At 46.9% G+C, this 17827-nt stretch overlaps 1 long non-coding RNA gene across 1 annotated transcript in view; it reads left to right on the top strand.

Annotated features, from left to right (window-relative positions):
- The first annotated feature begins 1281 nt into the window (after window positions 1–1281).
- LOC147104422 (uncharacterized) overlaps window positions 1282–17827 on the top strand; it is a 107215-nt gene continuing 90669 nt past the window's right edge. Inside the window, exons 1-2 of the long non-coding RNA XR_015072392.1 lie at window positions 1282–3287; window positions 5109–5209. This is a non-coding gene — a long non-coding RNA (uncharacterized LOC147104422). The remainder of the gene's footprint in view (window positions 3288–5108; window positions 5210–17827) is intronic.

The following is a 17827-nucleotide window of genomic DNA, read 5'->3' as shown; positions in this document are numbered from 1 at the left end:
TGTCCTCCTCCCGCGCCAGCTGGATATACAGCTGGCGCCGGATGGAGAAGACGTGGCGAAGGCTGGCTTTCCGGAAGCCGAGCGGGATGGGCGTAATCCCCGACCTCACCTCCCCAAGTTGGCATAAATGGGGGAGGAGGAGCTCACCAGGAACATAGGGCGGGACGTTCAAGATGACGATCCTCTGCGCGGTGGCCTCGAGAGGATCCACCGGCAGGAAGGTCCCACCCACGGTGAGCCCCTTGGCGACGGCCAGGGACACCGCCCGCTCCGACCCCAGGAAGAACACAGCCTTCCCGTACATTTTTGAGGCCGCGACGATGGCTGAGGGGCCGACAACCCCAGCCATGGCTTTAACGCAGGCCTCAATGGTCATAGTGGGGTGAGTGTAGCTCTTCACCCCAAGCTTTTTTGTCATAAGTTTAAAAAGTGACGGGGCAGCAGAAGCAGCGGGAGCAGCTGTGGCTGTGGCTGCCACTCCCGCATAAGTCCTGGCTGGCCCCGCCACCAGCGAAGATGCAGTCGCCATTATGGGGTGTTTTTATAAGGGCTACACTCACCCCAAGTCACAGGCCTGAAGGTGTTAATGGCCTCAGGTATTTTTTGGTCCTCTATTGAGCAGAGGGAGCTGTTTAAAAAGACGACACACCTCTCCCCTTATTGATTGAAATTGGGAGAGGGGCCTTCTCCCCTCTGCTCAATAGGCAATTAATAAAAAGAGAAGAAATTGAGGTGCCTCAGAGAAATAGGCAGAGAGAGACAAAGAGAGAGAGAGGGGGGGGTGGGAAGGAGGGAGGCCGCAAGGGCAGGGTTGCCACTCAGGATGGTGGGTGGGTGGGTGTTGGCAGGGGTGCACTCTCCAATGGGAATTTAAAGTCTTTGAAGGTGGTCTTCTGGCAGGGGGAGAAGATGTCTTCACCTGGGAAAGCTGGAGATGCCCCAGGCTCAGTCCCACACCAGGTCTTAACGATGTAATTGGACTTCACCTAGGCAGCTCCAGCTGTCCCAGGTCAGGCAATTGAAGGGGTGCTTATTAGTGGTGTGTGTGGCCTAGTTTTTAACAAGAGCCACACACACACACAGACACCCCTTGATGATCTGGCCTTGTTTCTTTTCTCCCCCCACCTAAAATACAAAGTCTTTGGGAGAGTGCACCAAATAACACCCACCTGAAAGATGATGTTGTTCTTCCCTCCTTCCAAACAGTTGGTGGTTGTTGGTTGTTTCTATCCCCTCTCTCCCTCTCCTGAAGTGGAGGCCAATTTGGGGAGGCAGTAATGGAAAGGCCTCTCCCCTGGTTGGTGTTGTTGCTGGCCTCCCTTCTCCTTCTCCTCCTCTGTCCTCTCTCTCCAGAACTTAAGACTGAAATACAGAAGCCTGCTATGGCTTTATATACAGGGGTGGTCACTGCCGGTACTGCAGTATAGAATCAGTTCTTCTCTTAAAGGTACATACACAACAGTTTCAGCAGCGGATGAGCTGAGGCAAGGGCGGAGACGGGCGATGTTACAGAGGTGGAAATCGGCGGTCTTTGTTATGCTGCGGATATGTGGTCAGAAGCTCATTTCAGGGTCAAATATGGTTTCAAAGCTTAAATGCAACACTCATTATTCAAAAAGTCACTTGTATGTTTTATGCCTGAATTACTTCTGGTCAGTAGTGAGATGTGCTTACAAAAATGGAGGTGGTTCTGGACAGGTAAGGAATTATATTTCAATGTATTGGTTTGGCAAGTTTGTACCTTCACAAATGCTAATGTTTGCAGAATAAACATGTTCTTCAATCTAGTATTAACATTGGTGCCTTAGAAATCATCAATGTGGTGGTGTAGAGGTCATGGGGGTAGAAATTGGTATGTATTTCACCAGTTTTTCCAGAGTAAATGGGCACCACATGTACCAATTTCTAGGCATGAGTTTCTGCCCCCAATCTGCACTGGCAGCATGGCCACCACCATATTGGTTTTCGCTGTGTTTAGACATCCCGTGCAACCATCTGAAATCAGTGCTGGAACAATTTACATATGCAAAGAAGGACCCTGCGCCTGTTTCAAAATTTGCACCTACTCCGACTAGTTTTTCCAGTTCTACAGCAACCTAACTGGTGGCCCTTAAAAGAACCAGTAGAGGCTGCTGAAGAAATGGTGGGGAAAGTTTTTTTTAACTTCCCCTTCCGTGGAACTGGAAGAACAGAAGCATTCCTTCTGGTTCCACAGCACTACTGAAAGTCATTGCCAGCCCGTGCTTGGCCACCCACCCTTGCATGTTCCTCTGCCCCCTCCCTCCCCAAAGATTGACCTGAGGGCCACTGTTGGTGAGGCAGCAGGCCCAGATACCTTCCCCAACATTGAGCGAGCTGCCTCTGGAGCCTCTATTTCGGTGAATCTCAGCCTCTAGCTTCCTTTGGAGGCCTGAGAATGGGCCGAAAACAATTTCTACCTGCATGAGTTCATAGCTACAATCTTACGACTTTTCTGCAATTTTCAATCTCAGCTGCTCACTTTCCAGAGAAAGATAGGGGGAAACCAACAGAGGAAGAGTCAATTCTGCACTGCTGTTGTACATCACTGCACAGATGGTTACTGATAACATGGGAGGACCTGGGACAAGGTCATTTACTTTCAAGGCTGTGGATGAGGGGCAGGAGACCATGTAAAAAGGGGACAGTACCACAGTTATGGTAATTCTATTAAATTACTGATCATGTCGCCAGGTTGCCCCCCATTTATAAGCAAAATTAATTGTCTTACAAGGCACTTTACCCCGATGAAACAATGTTTTGAATCAGCACTAATGGCATTTGCAACACTTTTATGAAACTTACCACGACTGGGTAGTTCTCTTGAAATTTTGAGTTTTGAAAACTGTTACTGTTCTGGTACCGTATCAGAGCAGAAGACAAGTTCCATTCTAAGTACATACTCAAATAACACCTTTTTTCCTGAGCCATATTTTGCACTCTGACAACCATTCAAACATTTGGGTTAGCTTCAAGAACCATAAAGCCCTAGCTTAACAGACTTTATACCGATTATTTTTTATACAATAGTTTTGCCCCACTTTGGGTTCTATGTTGCTATTTTTTTTCACAGTCATAAGTCCTGTGTTTAATGCTGCCACAAGCCTGGACCGTGTTCCTGCTACCAGCAGAAGAAAAGCTCCATCACCACCACTGATATTGTCACTCCCTGCTGCCACCAGCGGGGAAACTGCCACTGGACTCCATTGTATGAGGGAGTTAACGATGGTGTTATCGAAACCTGCCTTCCCTTAAGGAAATGATCCCAGGTATAATTTTCAAGACTCAACTACATTCATAAAAGTGAGATTTGCCTTTAGGCATAAAGTTGTTTAATCTTGTTTTTCAATCTTTTATAATATGAACATAAGAATATTTTAGCAAGCCAGTTCCTTTTTGATCACTGAGTCTCACTGCCCACCTTCTAATTACAGTCCTCGATCCCGCCACTCTCCATAAACCCATCTAATTATCTCGTGAACTATTTATACTGTCATTTACAATGACCTCCCCTGGTAACTTTTTCCACAAGTCTATTACCCTTTGGATGAAAAAGTCCTTGCCTGTCTTCCCTTCTTGTTCTTAACTTCCTGATTTTTAACTGGTGTCATGGCAATTGTGTCTGCCATGATATATTTATAAATTGTTATTAATACTCAGCTGAAAGAAAGAAAGACTTGCATTTCTATAGCACCTTTCACGACCACCGGACATCTCAAAGCGCTTAACAGTCAATGAAGTACTTTTTGAAGTGTAGTCACTGTTTTAATGTGGGAAATGCAGCAGCTAATTTGTGCTCAGCAAGCTCCCACAAACAGCAATGTGATAATGACCAGATAAACTGTTTTTTTAGTAATGTTGATTGAGGGATAAATATTGGCCAGGACACCGGGGATAACTCTCCTACTCTTCTTCAAAATAGTGCCATGGGATCTTTTACATCCACTTGAGAGAGTAGACAGGGCCTCAGTTTAACATCTATATCTGAAAGATGGCACCTCCAACAGTGCAGCACTCCCTCAGCACTGCACTGGAATGACAACCTAGATTTTTGTGTTCAAGTCTCTGGAGTGGGACTTGAACCCATAACCTTCTGACTCAGAGACAAGAGTGCTACCCACTGAGCCACTGGCTGACACCACTAAAAATGTTGACAGCCAACACAGTACACTTTGACCTTTGCTTTCAGAACATACTGTCCCTGGCTGTTGCAGGAGCTTAGCCTGCCCCCAACATGAGACAACACACTTAGCAATTAACATCCTACCTGAAAGGATGATTCTAAGTATGCTTTAGGCATATCTTCTCATTGGAGCATAAGACTGTATTATAAGCTGGGATCAATTACTGGGCAGCCACAATAGAATATATCACAGAGCATCACAGGGCAGGGACGTCCAATGCTTTCAAACTGCTTCCTCCTACCCCTGAGATGCATCAAGGCTTTTATCCCACATCCATAGAAAACAAAAGCTAAATTGTTTTTATTGCCATTAGCATAGCATAAAAGTGAAACGCATTATACACAACCCAGGATATACTCAACATAACTCTCAGTGCTGCTTGATGAATACTTTGACTGCTTCCACGTTGTTTATGGGTGTCCGGATGATATTGACTCATACATCAACTCCTGAACCGCTGAGAAGTTAATATATGCACAATAACTACAAAAGAAACTTTTTAATGGCTAGTTTCTCAATATGATTTTGGATGGACTCATTTCAGCGTGTCCCAAGATGCTTTGTAGCTAATGGAGCTAGTGTTCTTCAGCAGTCAATATGAATTGATCAAAACTCTTATCTGCCGAGTAGTCATTCAAAGTTTATTCTGGTGTCAATATTTATAGTTCAAAAATCAATATGTGCATAAACATTAAGGTAAACTTTGGAAAGCTAATCATTTGGATATGGTTTTATGAATGAGCGCTACTGATAGCTTTAACCATTTTGGTCTGAAAGAGCTCTTTAATAGACCTTGACTGATTGCAACAGCCAATTGAAGTTGTGCAAATTAAAGGAGCCACCGTAATTAACATATTCAACATTATAACCTTTTAATTTTTTTCCCCCTATTCCTCCCTTCTGTAGATCTTTCAAGCTTCCTACCTCAGCCAGTTTCCGTTGCAGCACCGTCCCCGATCACCATGAAGCTTGCTTCAGGATTGACTGTCAGAAGCTATATTTACTTGGTAAGCTCCCAGAAACAGGCTTCCTCGCATTCACACATTACTCTATCTCGCAGAGCTGTCAAGAGCTGACTAAATCTACCTGACTGGGCTGGTGGATCTGAATGACAGCCAACCCAGGAAGCTTAAACCTGTGACCTGGATGTAAGGCAGGCATTCAGCTGTGCTCACGATTAAGCCAAACATTGCATTCTTTGATTGGATTTAACTACAAGCCATTTCTATCGCACAGTGTTCATTTAAAAGTTTCTCCACAGGTTAATAGTCAATACTGATCGTTGCGAAATTTGACTAATAATTACAGCCCTGCTAAGTATTTTTTCACAGTTGGTCATAGATACATGCAAACTGGTTTAGGTATGCAGGATCAGAAGGTGAATGGCTCCTTCATAGACAGCTGTTTTGGTTGAAGAATGTGAGTTTGATATGCAGAGGTTGAAAAGATAAGTCGTAAGGTCCTTGTGTCTGCTGTTACTTTTTTTCGGATTTGAATAACTATCCTGTGATTGAACTTTATGCTAGTATGACTGCCATTTTTAGAGAAATGTTTAATAGTATTTCCATAATATACTGAAATCCCCTTAGCTGTATATAACTCAAATGGTAACAGTACAATTAAGTTAAAATTGGAAATTATAGTTGGGTTTTTCACAAACCAAGATGAGATGAAATTTAAAAGGTACATACAGTATTATGGTAAATTAATCCTGGGAAATGGCAATTTTATTCTGTTTCATTGTAAAGAGGCCAAATCCAAAATTTGTTCAATTGTTAACCAATTATTTGACTTTAGACTTTAAAAAGAATCCACGTTAAAAGAATCCATGCACAGGCATCTTCCACCTTTTAAAATGAAGTTTGGGACCTGGAAGGTCAGGACCCTCATGGACAACCCCAACAGCGACAGACCGGAACGCCGTACTGCTATCGTTGCCCGGGAGCTCAGACGTTTCGACGTTGACATTGCCGCCCTAAGTGAGACCCAGCGGGCAGGGGAAGGCCAGCTCAAGGAGCAAGGCAGTGGCTGCACCTTCTTCTGAAAAGGCAAACCTGAAGAAGAACGCTGCCTCCATGGGGTAGGCTTTGCCATAAAAAATGATCTAGTTGGGCATCTCAGAGACTCTCCTAGCGGTATAAACGAGTGCCTCATGACTCTACGGCTCACCCTAGCCCGGAGCCAGTGCGCTACGGTCATCAGTGCGTACGCCCCAACACTGGAAGCCACAGACGAGACCAAAGAGGAATTCTACTCCAGCCTCGAACAATTCCTGTCTCGAGTCCCAATGGGCAACAAGCTGATCCTCCTTGGCGACTTTAACGCCAGAGCTGGAAAGGACACAGACCTCTGGGGAGGTGTGATCGGCAGAGAGGGGGGTAGGGAAAGCCAACTCCAACGGTACCCTCCTCCTGTCGAAATGCTTAGAACATGGCCTTGTCATAACCAACACCTTGTTCCATCAGAGAGACAAGTACAAGGCTTCATGGCAACACCCTCGCTCCAAGCACTGTCATCTGCTGGACTACGTCATCGTCCGACTGAGGGACCGCAAGGACGTCCACATCACCCGCGCCATGACAGGAGCTGATGACTGCTGGACAGACCACCACCTAATCCATTCTGTCATCTCCATCAATGTAGCCCCAAAACAGCAGCGGCAACTGAAACAATGCCACAGGAAAATCAACACTGGAGCACTCAAAGACCCCGCAAAGAAAGCCCTATTCAGTCTGTGCCTCACAAACAACCTGACGACTCCCAGTGATGCAGAGACACAGAGGGGTCGATTTTCATTGACCCGTGGAGTCGGGATTGGAGGCGTGCGGGGTGTTAAAGTACTGAATTCGGGGGTCCCGACACCATCCCGCCCCCAACCCGCCTCCATGTAAGTTTCAAAGGAGGCAGGTAGTTAACAGGCAGTTTTTAGCCTAATCCCTATTTTAAAGCTTGAAGTGTGGGATTCCCGACGGCTCCAAACCACGCCAAGTTAGAGGAGTCGGGCCATCGGGTTGAAGAACTTGGAGGGGTCGAGATGTCGGTGTTCAGGTAAGTGTGTTTGGTGTGTCTAAAGTATGTAAAGAAGTTTAAATCACCTGTACTTACCTTTACAGCCTTCCTTCATCTAGGTTTTGGGAGTCCATCATCTAACCGGCACAGAAAGCAGAATGGCTGCGATCTGTCAAAAGTGACAGCCTGCAGCTTTCTGTGCCGGTGAGATTTCTAACTGAGTCTGTGGAGAAGGACTCATGTTAGAAGTAAGACTGTCAGTGTTTGACAGCTTCAAACAGCTGTGAAACACTGATATTTCATCTGACAAAATGTCTTGACAGATGAAATTTCAGTCTGTGACGTCACCTGTTGCTGGGTGGCCCTTAATTGGCCTGCTGAGCCTGCTGGGCGGGCTCAACAAGGTCAATCAAGTTAAAATCGCGTGGATTGGCCGCATCTCAATGGAGGCGGGACTACAACCCCGAAAGTTGTAGTCCCGCCTCCTTCCTGACTTCTGAATGAAAATCACGCCCAGATTGTCCACAGCGCCTGGTCTGCACTCAAGGCCTCCATAATCAGCACCTGTGAAGAGACGCTCGGTCACTCAACCAGGAAACACCAAGACCGGTTCGACAAGAATGACCAGGAGATCCAAGAGCTAATAAGCCGCAAGCGCAAGGCATTCCTGATCTGGAAACAGCAACACAACTCGAGAGCAAGAAAGCAGTTCTACAGATGCCTGAAAGCCGAGGTCCAACAAAAAACTCGCGACCCAAAGCGGGTGGAGAAAGCACAGAAGATCCAGCAGCTAGCCGACAACCACGACATGCGTGGATTCTTTAGCGCAGTCAAGACCATCTACAGCCCAAGCACCCAAGGTCCTACCCCACTGCGGGCCAAGGACGGAGAGGTACTCATCAATGACAGCGAGGCAGTCAGTGCCCCCTGGAAGGAGCACTTCGAAGATCTCCTTACCCGAGACTCTGTCTTCGACATGAGTGTCATCAACTCCATCCCGCAGCATACTAACCGCCACCGTCTCAGCACAACCCCAGCCCGGCATTAGGTTGAAAAGGCCATCCGACAACTGAAGAACAACAAGGCCTCAGGAGCAGATGAAATCCCTGCCGAGGCACTAAAGCATGGTGGAGTAGCACTACTGGCGTGAATTCATGAACTCATTTCTCTTATCTGGAAGGAGGAGAGCATGCCAGGGGATCTCAGAGATGCCGTAATTGTGACCATCTTCAAGAAAGGTGACAAGTCCGATTGCGGTAATTACCGAGGAGTCTCCCTGCTGTCGGCCACAGGGAAAGTCATCGCAGGAATCCTCCTCAATCGCCTTCTCCCAGTGGCCGAAGAGCTCCTCCCAGAGTTGCAATGTGGATTCCGCCCACTAAGGGGCACAATGGACATGATCTTCACCCCGCGTCAATTACAAGAGAAATGCAGGGAACAGCACCAACCACTGTACATGGCCTTCTTTGATCTCACAAAGGCCTTCGACACTGTCAACTGTGAGGGATTATGGAGTGTCCTCCTCAAATTCGGCTGCCCTCAAAAGTTTGTCACCATCCTCCGCCTGCTTTGCGACGACATGCAAGCCGTGATCCTGACCAACGGTTCCACCACAGACCCAATTCACGTATGGACCAGGGTCAAGCAAGGCTGTGTCATCGCACCAACACTCTTCTCGATCTTCCTTGCTGCAATGCTCCAACTCACGCTCAGTAAGGTCCCCGCTGGAGTGGAGCTAATTTACAGAACAAACGGGAAACTGTTCAACCTCCGTTGCCTCCAGTCCAGATCCAAGGTTGTCCCATCCTCTGTTGTCGAATTACAGTACGCTTGCGCCTGCGCTCACTCGACACCTGGGAATTCCTGGCCCAAGACCGCACAAAGTGGAGGAGAAGCACCTTGAGTCTCTTCGCCGGGAGCAAGCGGAAGCCTAGCGCACAGCAACCCAAGCACCCCACCCACCCGCCCCTTCAACCACCGTCTGCCCCACCTGTGTCAGAGACTGTAGGTCCTGCATTGGACTCATCAGTCACCTGAGAACTCATTTTTAATGTGGAAGCAAGTCATCCTCAGTTCCGAGGGACTGCCTAAGAAGGAGAAGAAGATTTGACTTTAGACTTTGGTTCTGCTGTGAAAAATCTGCAGTGGAATAGAACTTTAAGGCAAAATAACGGCAGTGATTATAACAAATAACAACAGAAACCGCTGGAAAAACTCAGCAGGCCAGGCAACATCCGTGGAGGGGGAAACAGAGTTAACGTTTCAGGTTGAAACCCTTCTTCAGAACTGAGAAAAAAGTAGGAAATGAAACAGATTAAAAGGCCAGTTTGGGGGCTGGGAAATGGGGGAGGGGATGAAAGAACAAAAGGGAAGGTCTGAGAGGTGAAGAGACATTAAGAGATATTAAGATGAGACGAGATGGTAATAGGACAGGTAAAGAGACAAAAGATGGCTCTAGATGAAGTGTGAAATGCGCTGGCAGAATGAGAGACAGCTGCCATGTGGGAGAGAGAAAAAGGAAAAGGCACAAACCAAAGGTGTGGATAAAAAATATATAAAAATATAATAGGGGCCGAGGTTATGATCTGCAATTGTTGAACTCGATATTGAGTCCGGAAGGCTGTAAAGTGCCTAATCGGAAGATGAGGTGCTGTTCCTCGAGCTTACGCTGGGCTTCCATGGAACAATGCAAGAGGCCGCAGACAGTGAGGTCTGAGTGGGAATGGAGCGGTGAATTGAAATGACAGGCGACCGGAAGCTCGGGGTCACCCTTACGGACTGAACGGAGGTGTTCCGCAAAGCGGTCACCCAATCTGCGTTTGGTCTCCCCAATGTAGAGGAAACCACATCGTGAGCAGCGAATACAGTATACTAGATTGCAAGGAGTACAAGTAAATCGCTGTTTCACCTGGAAGGGGTGTTTGGGGCCCTGGACAGTGGGAAGGGGGGAGGTATAAGGGCATGTGATGCATCTCCAGTGCTTGGAGGGGAAAGTGCCGGGCGAAGGGGAAGGGGTTCTGGGGGTGATAGAGGTGTGGACTAGGGTGTCTCGGAGGGAGCGGTCCCTACGGAATGCTGAAAGGGGAGGGGAGGGGAAGATGCGTTTAGTGGTGGGATCACGTTGGAGGTGGCGGAAATGGCGGAGGATGATCCGTTGAATGTGGAGGCTGGTAGGGTGAAAGGTGAGGACAAGGGGAACCCTATCGTGGTTCCGGGAGGGAGGGGCAGGGGTGAGGGCAGAAGTGCGGGAGATAGAACAGACACAGTCGAGGGCCATGTCAACCACGGTAGAGGGGAATCCTCGGTTGAGGAAAAAGGAGGACATGTCGGAAGCACTGGTGTGGAAGGTGGCATCGTCGAAGCAGATGCGGCGGAGATGGAGAAACTGGGAGAATGGAATAGAGTCCTTACAGGAGGCGGGGTGGGAGGAAGTGTAGTCCAGGTAGCTGTGGGAGTCAGTGGGCTTGTAGTGAATGTTGGTCAATAACCTATCCCCAGAGATGGAGACAGAGAAGTCAAGGAAGGGAAGGGAAGAGTCAGAGATGGACCATGTGAAGGTGAGGGAAGGGTGGAAATTGGAGGCAAAGTGAATGAAATTGTCTAGTTCAGGGCGAGAGCAGGAAATGGCACTGATACAGTCATCAATGTACTGGAAAAAGAGGTGAGGGAGGAGACCCAAGTAGGACTGGAACAAAGAGTGTTCCACATATCTCACGAAAAGGCAGGCATAGTTAGGACCCATGCGGGTACCCATAGCAACACCTTTGATTTGGAGGAAATGAGTGAAGTCAAAGGAGAAGTTGTTCAATGTGAGAACAAGTTCAGCCAGGCGGAGGAGGGCGGTGGTGGATGGGGACTGGTCGGGCCTCTGTTCAAGGAAGAAGCGGAGCGCCCTCAGGCCATCCTGGTGGGGGATGGAGGTGTAGAGGGATTGTACGTCCATGGTGAAAAGGAGGCAGTTGGGGCCAGGAAACTGGAAACTGTTAAAGTGGCAGAGGGCATCCGAAGAGTCGCGGATGTAGGTGGAAAGAGACTGGACAAGGGGAGAAAATATAGAGTCGAGATAGGAAGAGATAAGTTCCGTGGGGCAAGAACAGGCTGAAAGTGATTATAATATTGATCTGTAATTGAACAGAGGTCAAGATTGGGCCAGAAATTCGCGGCCAAAGGCGTGAGTGCGCTCGGGGTACTCACGCATCTGGCCGTTGGAAATGCCGGCGTTCAGCATGAACAGCGCATGCGGGGAACGCCGGCATTTCCAGACCTCGAGCGCGTGCGACTGCACAGGCAGCGCTTGCGCAGTGAACTTCGTAGATTTCATTCATGAAATCCGTGAGGGTAAGTCCTCAGAAGTTACACTTGAAAAAAGCAAGTGTAAAGTGGTTCATTGGCTGCGGAGGACGAAACATTTTATCGTGGAGCTTCTGAAATGCAATATTTTTGTTTGGGAAAGGGAGGGAAGTTATTTTAAGAAATTTTAAGTAAGTTTTAAAGTTAAAATTTTTTTTTTTAAAGGGTTTTCAGAATGGTAGGTAGAAGGAGCAATTGTGGCTGTGTGAATGGAATGTGAGAATGAGTTATGTATGTATGTCCACATATATTCCTTTACGTATATGTATGTATGTTTTATATTCCTTTAATAATGTGTATGAATGTATGTTTTTAATTATGATTTTCAAATAAGTTACTTTCTCTGAAAGTCATAACTAAATAATACATTCATACACATAAGTAAAGGAATATATACATAACACGCAAAGGAATACATACAGACATACATACTTTCAGAAGCTCCACGATAAGAAATATCTTCCTCCGCAGCCTCTGGAGCAACTGTACCCATGCTTTTTTCATGTGTAAGTTGTAAGGACTTGACCTCACTGAAAGCAGTAATGAAAGCGGCGAATTGTACTGCGCACGCGCTGCCTGTGCAGTCGCACGCGTTCTGCCTCTGAACCCCTTCGTTCAGAGGACAGGAAATGCCGGTTTTCCCCAAAAGCACTGTGCATGCTGAAAACCGGCATTTCATCCGGCCAGATGCGTAAGTACCCCGACCGTACTCGCGCAGTTGGAAGGGAATTACTGGGCCAACATTTTACATGTCAATAAAATGAAAAATTTAACAATTGCACGACTTGCCCCCTCGCATCTGCGACTGAGGGTCCAAGGAGGTGCATTGTGCAAGAGGTCATCATCGTACGTATCCTCACACTGTTCCCTTTGGGGAACTGTATGAAGTGGTGGAAGGATTTATGGCCGTGATTAACACTCATTCCGTGACCGTAACCATCTTTGAACCAGCCATTAGGGTGGTTAGTCCTATGGCGGGAGGGTTTTACGGGCTCCCACAACCCATCTGAGGGGGGGGGGGCCACCAACACCCACGGACGCAAGTATCCCGCTGGATGTCCACCCAGAATTTAAAGTTGGAACTCCGACTCCACTTGCCGGGACTGTCTGGAGTGGGGTTCAAAACCCTACTCCTTCTGGCCCAGCAGCGGGGATGCTTACTGCTACGCAAAAGGCCCACTCCGCACAAAAGGTGACACCCATACGTTTCCTGCGCCTTTTCCCTCCCCGTGACTGGAGCCCTATGCTGCCATTTCACGTTGCTAATCGGATTGGGCCTTTGTCATAGCGGTAGGATCCCCGCCGCTGGGCAGATCAGGGTAGGGTTTCGAACCCCGCTCCAGACAGTCCCGGCAAGTGGAGTCGGAGCTCCGGCTCTAAATTCTGGGTTGACATCCAGTGGGATATTTGCGTCCGTGGGTGTGGGTGGCCCCCCCTCCTTGTATAGCTTGTGGGAGCCCGTAAAACCCTCCCGCCATAGGACTAACCGCCCTAATGGCTGGTTCAAAGATGGTTACGGTCACGGAATGAGCGTTAATCACGGCCATAAATCCTTCCACCACTTCATACAGTTCCCCAAAGGGAACAGTGTGAAGACACGTATGACGACAACATTGCTAAATAAATAAATGGAATTAAAAAAATTCTTTTAGGGCTTTTAAAAGTCTTTAAATTGCTTTAATTCTCTTTAAAACTACTTCAGATTACTCAAAATAATGTAAACATTTTAAAAAGTTTATAAAAGTTACCAAAATCTTCAAAAAACTTCCAAAAACCTATTTAAACTGCTGCTTTGCATGTAAAAATCCTTAGCAGCTTGACAGAAACATTGGGGGCGTGTCCAGTGAAACTGAGACCTCAAGGGGCGTGTCTCACTTACACTGCACGCTCCTGGCTTCGCGCTGGCTGCACTCCTGGGCGGCGTGACGTCATACGCTGCCCGGGATTCTTCTTTTTCATTCACCAAGTCCAGGCGTCCCTGGAGCTGATCGTCAGTAGCGCAGGGTAAGTGTAAATACGGGGCTTGCACGCGCTGCAAGCCCCGTTCTGGAATTTCTGGGCCAATATTTAGAGGCCCTGTTGTAAGGTATATCAGCTTTCAAACCAGAAAGTCTTATAAATGCTGACATACTGGGACCGCAATATCATCACATCATCATTCATGTAATTGCCCAGACATCAGCCAATTAACAATAACGACAATTTGCATTTATATAGCACCTTTAATGTAGAATAATGTCTAAAAGCACTTCACAGAGGCATAATCAAAAAAATGGATGCCAAGCCAGAGAAGGATTAGGAGAGGTGACAAAAAGTCTTGGGAGTCCAATGCACTTCCGTTGTCAGTAGTAGATCACCATTTATATAAAGCTTCAGATCAGAATTTGTATGATCCAATTTGACTCAGAACAGTATGTAACCATGTCAAACGATTTTATAGGGAGTGAACAAATCTGTATTACACTGAACTGAAATAAGAATGGTTAGGCCTACATTATAAAACTGCTTTCATGCATAAACACTCAATTATTCAGAACTATTAGGTATCTAGAATGGTTTAGTAGACAATAGGCTTTATTACCATGTCCATTTTGGGTAAATGTTTTATTTGTCATACCTGAGTCAATTAAATGCCCCTTTTTAAAATAAAGTTTGCTTGAGATAACTATAAAGCTTATTAAATTTGAAATGGTTTGGATGAATTTCAGTTCATGGTGCACAGATGAAGAGGAAAGATTGAACTTTATTCTATGATTCTAACTTAATTCAACAAGAGGCACGTTGTAAGTAATCACTTAAGCCTTTGTTTGCTTTTGGATCTGAAGATTTGGCTGAGACTTTTTCAGGGAAGAATCTGTTTTCTAAAAAAGGCTTTCATTAAACAAGTTGTCTTTTGGCGCTAATGGAGATACTTTCCCTTTGTCTATAGTTTCTCTTCTTCTGACTTTCTGTCACTATTTCTTCAATATTTTTTCCTCCCTCTCCTTTCCATCTCTTTCCAGTGTCCTTGACTCTCTTAGTAATGTCCTTGTACCATTAGCTGTGCTTCTATAGTCCTGGAGCTAAGACTGAATCAATTTGAAGTTGCAGCATTCCCTTTATATAAAAGAAAAAAAGACTTGCATTTATGTAGCACCTTTCATGACCGCCGGATGTCCCAAAGCGCTTTACAGCCAATGAAGTACTTTATGAAGCGTAGCCACTGTTGTAATGTAGGAATCCCGGCAGCCAATTTGCACACAGCAAGCTCCCACAAACAGCAATATGATCATGACCAGATATTGGGCCTGAATTTACGATCGGAGGCTTCCCGCGGGCAGATGCCTCCAATCATCACATTTTCTACGCATTTACCTGGTGGCCCGGGCGATTCTGGGCCTCTCCTGGTGGAAATGCGTAGAGGCCCACGTATCCCAGGGGCGCATGTGGTTCTCGTAAGGCCTGCTTTTACCAGGCGTAAGAATTCCACGGCCTTTCAGCGGGCAGAAGTTGGGCAAATAGCGCAACTCTCCACCCGCAGAGGCCCTTTTCCCGCGGATGTGGAAGATCTGTCAGGAAGATTCTTGACAGATCGCAAGTGCTGAGTTTTAGCTTATGTGCGTCGCATGCCTAAACCCGGCACTTGTGCGGCCCCTGCGGACGTGTGTGCATCTCGTACGCACCCGTAGGGGTCGCAAAATATGGCCCAATCTGTTTGAGTGATGCTGATTGAGGATAAATATTGGCCAGGACACCAAGGATAACTCTCCTGCTCTTCTTCAAAATAGTGCCACAGGATCTTTTACATCCACTTAAGGTCTCATCCAAAAGACAACACCTCTGACAGTGCAGCACTCCCTCAGTACTGTACTGGATTGTCAGCTAGATTTTGTGCTCAAGTCTCTGGAGTGGGACTTGAACCCACGACCTTCTGCCACAGAGGTGAGGGTGCCACCAACTGAGCCACAGCTGATTGAGTCTTGTACATGTTGAATCCTAACGAACATTTTCAGACCAGTTGACCCAATGGAAACAGATTTTTTTTGTAAGGGGTCAGTGCTACAATTTCCATTTATTTACCCACCTTTCACATATTGGGGGAGGAATTGGACCTCATCGTGCCTGTTTCTTTGGCGGGGGGAAAGAGCATTGGGGGATGAATTTCAGGTTGCAATCTCTTGCACCTGGTTGCCCTCGGGTGCCAAATTGGAAACCAGTAACTTTCCAGTGTCCAGGGCGCCCACCTGAAACAGGTACACCTGGAATATGCAAATCAGGGCCTAACACCTGTTGTAGGACCCCACTCCAAATTCATCATCCATTGGATGTGCCATGCATACACCGCTCGGTTTTTCATGGTCAACAGTGGCCTAACCTTAAAAGGACCACTGGAGGCCACCCACCAAAAGATAAGTAACTTTTTATGCTTTTGTTTATGTGGAGCCAGGAGGAGCAGATATGCCCCAACTGGCGAACTCCATCGGAATGCCTGATTGTCATCTACATATGGTTATATACAGATGAGGCTTGAGGTCCATTTTCCAGCAAGCCTCACACTTGACGTCTGTGGGTGCATGCACCAATCGCCATGACAATTTCATGCCAATTTCTGGTGCTACTCCAATTTCTTGACCATTGGCTCTATGACGCATATATTTTGTAATATATTATTTTAATATTTTCTTTCCGAAAATTGCTGACTATATTTCAGGGAAACATTGTACCATTTGATCACAGGGTAGTTGCAGAATACATTGCGAATGCTGGCATATTGAGCTCAATATGATTTTAATACTTAACACAATTTGGTTATGTTCCCCGGGGTTCAGGTGGGCTAGTAGGACAAGGGACCTTGAATGCTTGGACTGCTGGATATCAGGGATTGGGTCATTACCCTTTGCAGGGCTTTGGGTAGGGACTGCTGTTTATTTATATATTCTCTCCATTTGTGGTCTAACAAGTTTGGGTCAGTGTTTTAAACCTGTTTGATTGTGTTTCTGTATCTGTCTGAAGTAGATGATCAATATCGGCCTAATCCTGAGGTCCCCACCATCACAGAAGATAGTCTTCAGCCAATTCGATTCACTCCAGGTGATATCAAGAAATGGCTGAGTGCACTGGATACAGCAAAGGCTATGGGCCCCGACAACATCTCGGCTATCGTGCTGAAGACTTGTGCTCCAGACCTAGCTGCGCCTCTAGCCAAGCTGTTCCAGTACAGCTACAACACTGGCATCTATCTGACAATGTGGAAAACTGCCCAGGTATGTCCTGTCCACAAAAAGCAGGACAAATCCAATCCGGTCAGTCTACTCTCAATCATCGGCAAAGTGATGGAAGGTGTCATCGACAGTGCTATCAATCAGCACTTACTCACCAATAACCTGCTCACTGATGCCCAGTTTGGGTTCCGCCAAGACCACTCAGCTCCTGACCTCATTACAGCCTTGGTCCAAACATGGACAAAAGAGCTGAATTCCAGAGGTGAGGTGAGGTGAGAGTGACTGCCCTTGACATCAAGGAGCCCTAGTAAAACTGAAGTCAATGGGAATCAGAGGGAAAACTCTCCATTGGCTGGCTTAGCACAAAGGAAGATGTTTGTGGTGGTTGAAGGTCAATCATCACAGCCCCAGGACATCACTGCAGGAGTTCCTCAGGGCAGTGTCCTAGGCCCAACCATCTTCAGCTGCTTCATCAATGACCTTCCCTCCAACATAAGGTCAGAAATGGGGATGTTCGCTGATGACTGCACAGTGTTCAGTGCCATTCACAACTCCTCAGATAATGAAGCAGTTCATGCCCGCATGCAGCAAGACCTAGACGACGTTCAGGCTTGGGCTGATAAGTGGCAGGTAACATTCGCGCCATAGAAGTGCCAGGCAATGACTATCTCCAACAAGCGAGAGTCTAACCACCTCCCCTTGACATTCAACGGCATTACCATTGCCGAATCCCCCACCATCAACATGCTGGGGGGTCACCATTGACCAGAAACTTAATTGGACCAGCCACATAAATACTGTGGCAACAAGAGCAGGTCAGAGGCTGGGTATTCTGCAGCGAGTGTCTCACCTCCTAACTCCCCAAAGCCTTTCCACCATCTACAAGGCACAAGTAAGGAGTGTGATGGAATACTCTCCAATTGCCTGGAGGAGTGCAGGTCCAATAACACTCAAGAAGCTCAAAACCATCCAGGACAAAGCAGCCCACTTGATTGGCACCCCATCCAATACCTTAAACATTTACTCCCTCTACCACTGGCATACCGTGGCTGCAGTGTGTACCGT

The sequence above is a fragment of the Somniosus microcephalus genome, chromosome 19 (genome assembly GCF_052327205.1).
Source record: "Somniosus microcephalus isolate GS21.2 chromosome 19, FLI_Smic_1.0, whole genome shotgun sequence".
NCBI classification, from domain to species: domain Eukaryota; kingdom Metazoa; phylum Chordata; class Chondrichthyes; order Squaliformes; family Somniosidae; genus Somniosus; species Somniosus microcephalus.
Note: the sequence above shows the minus strand (reverse complement) of the source record. Positions and strands in the feature narration are given on the sequence as shown.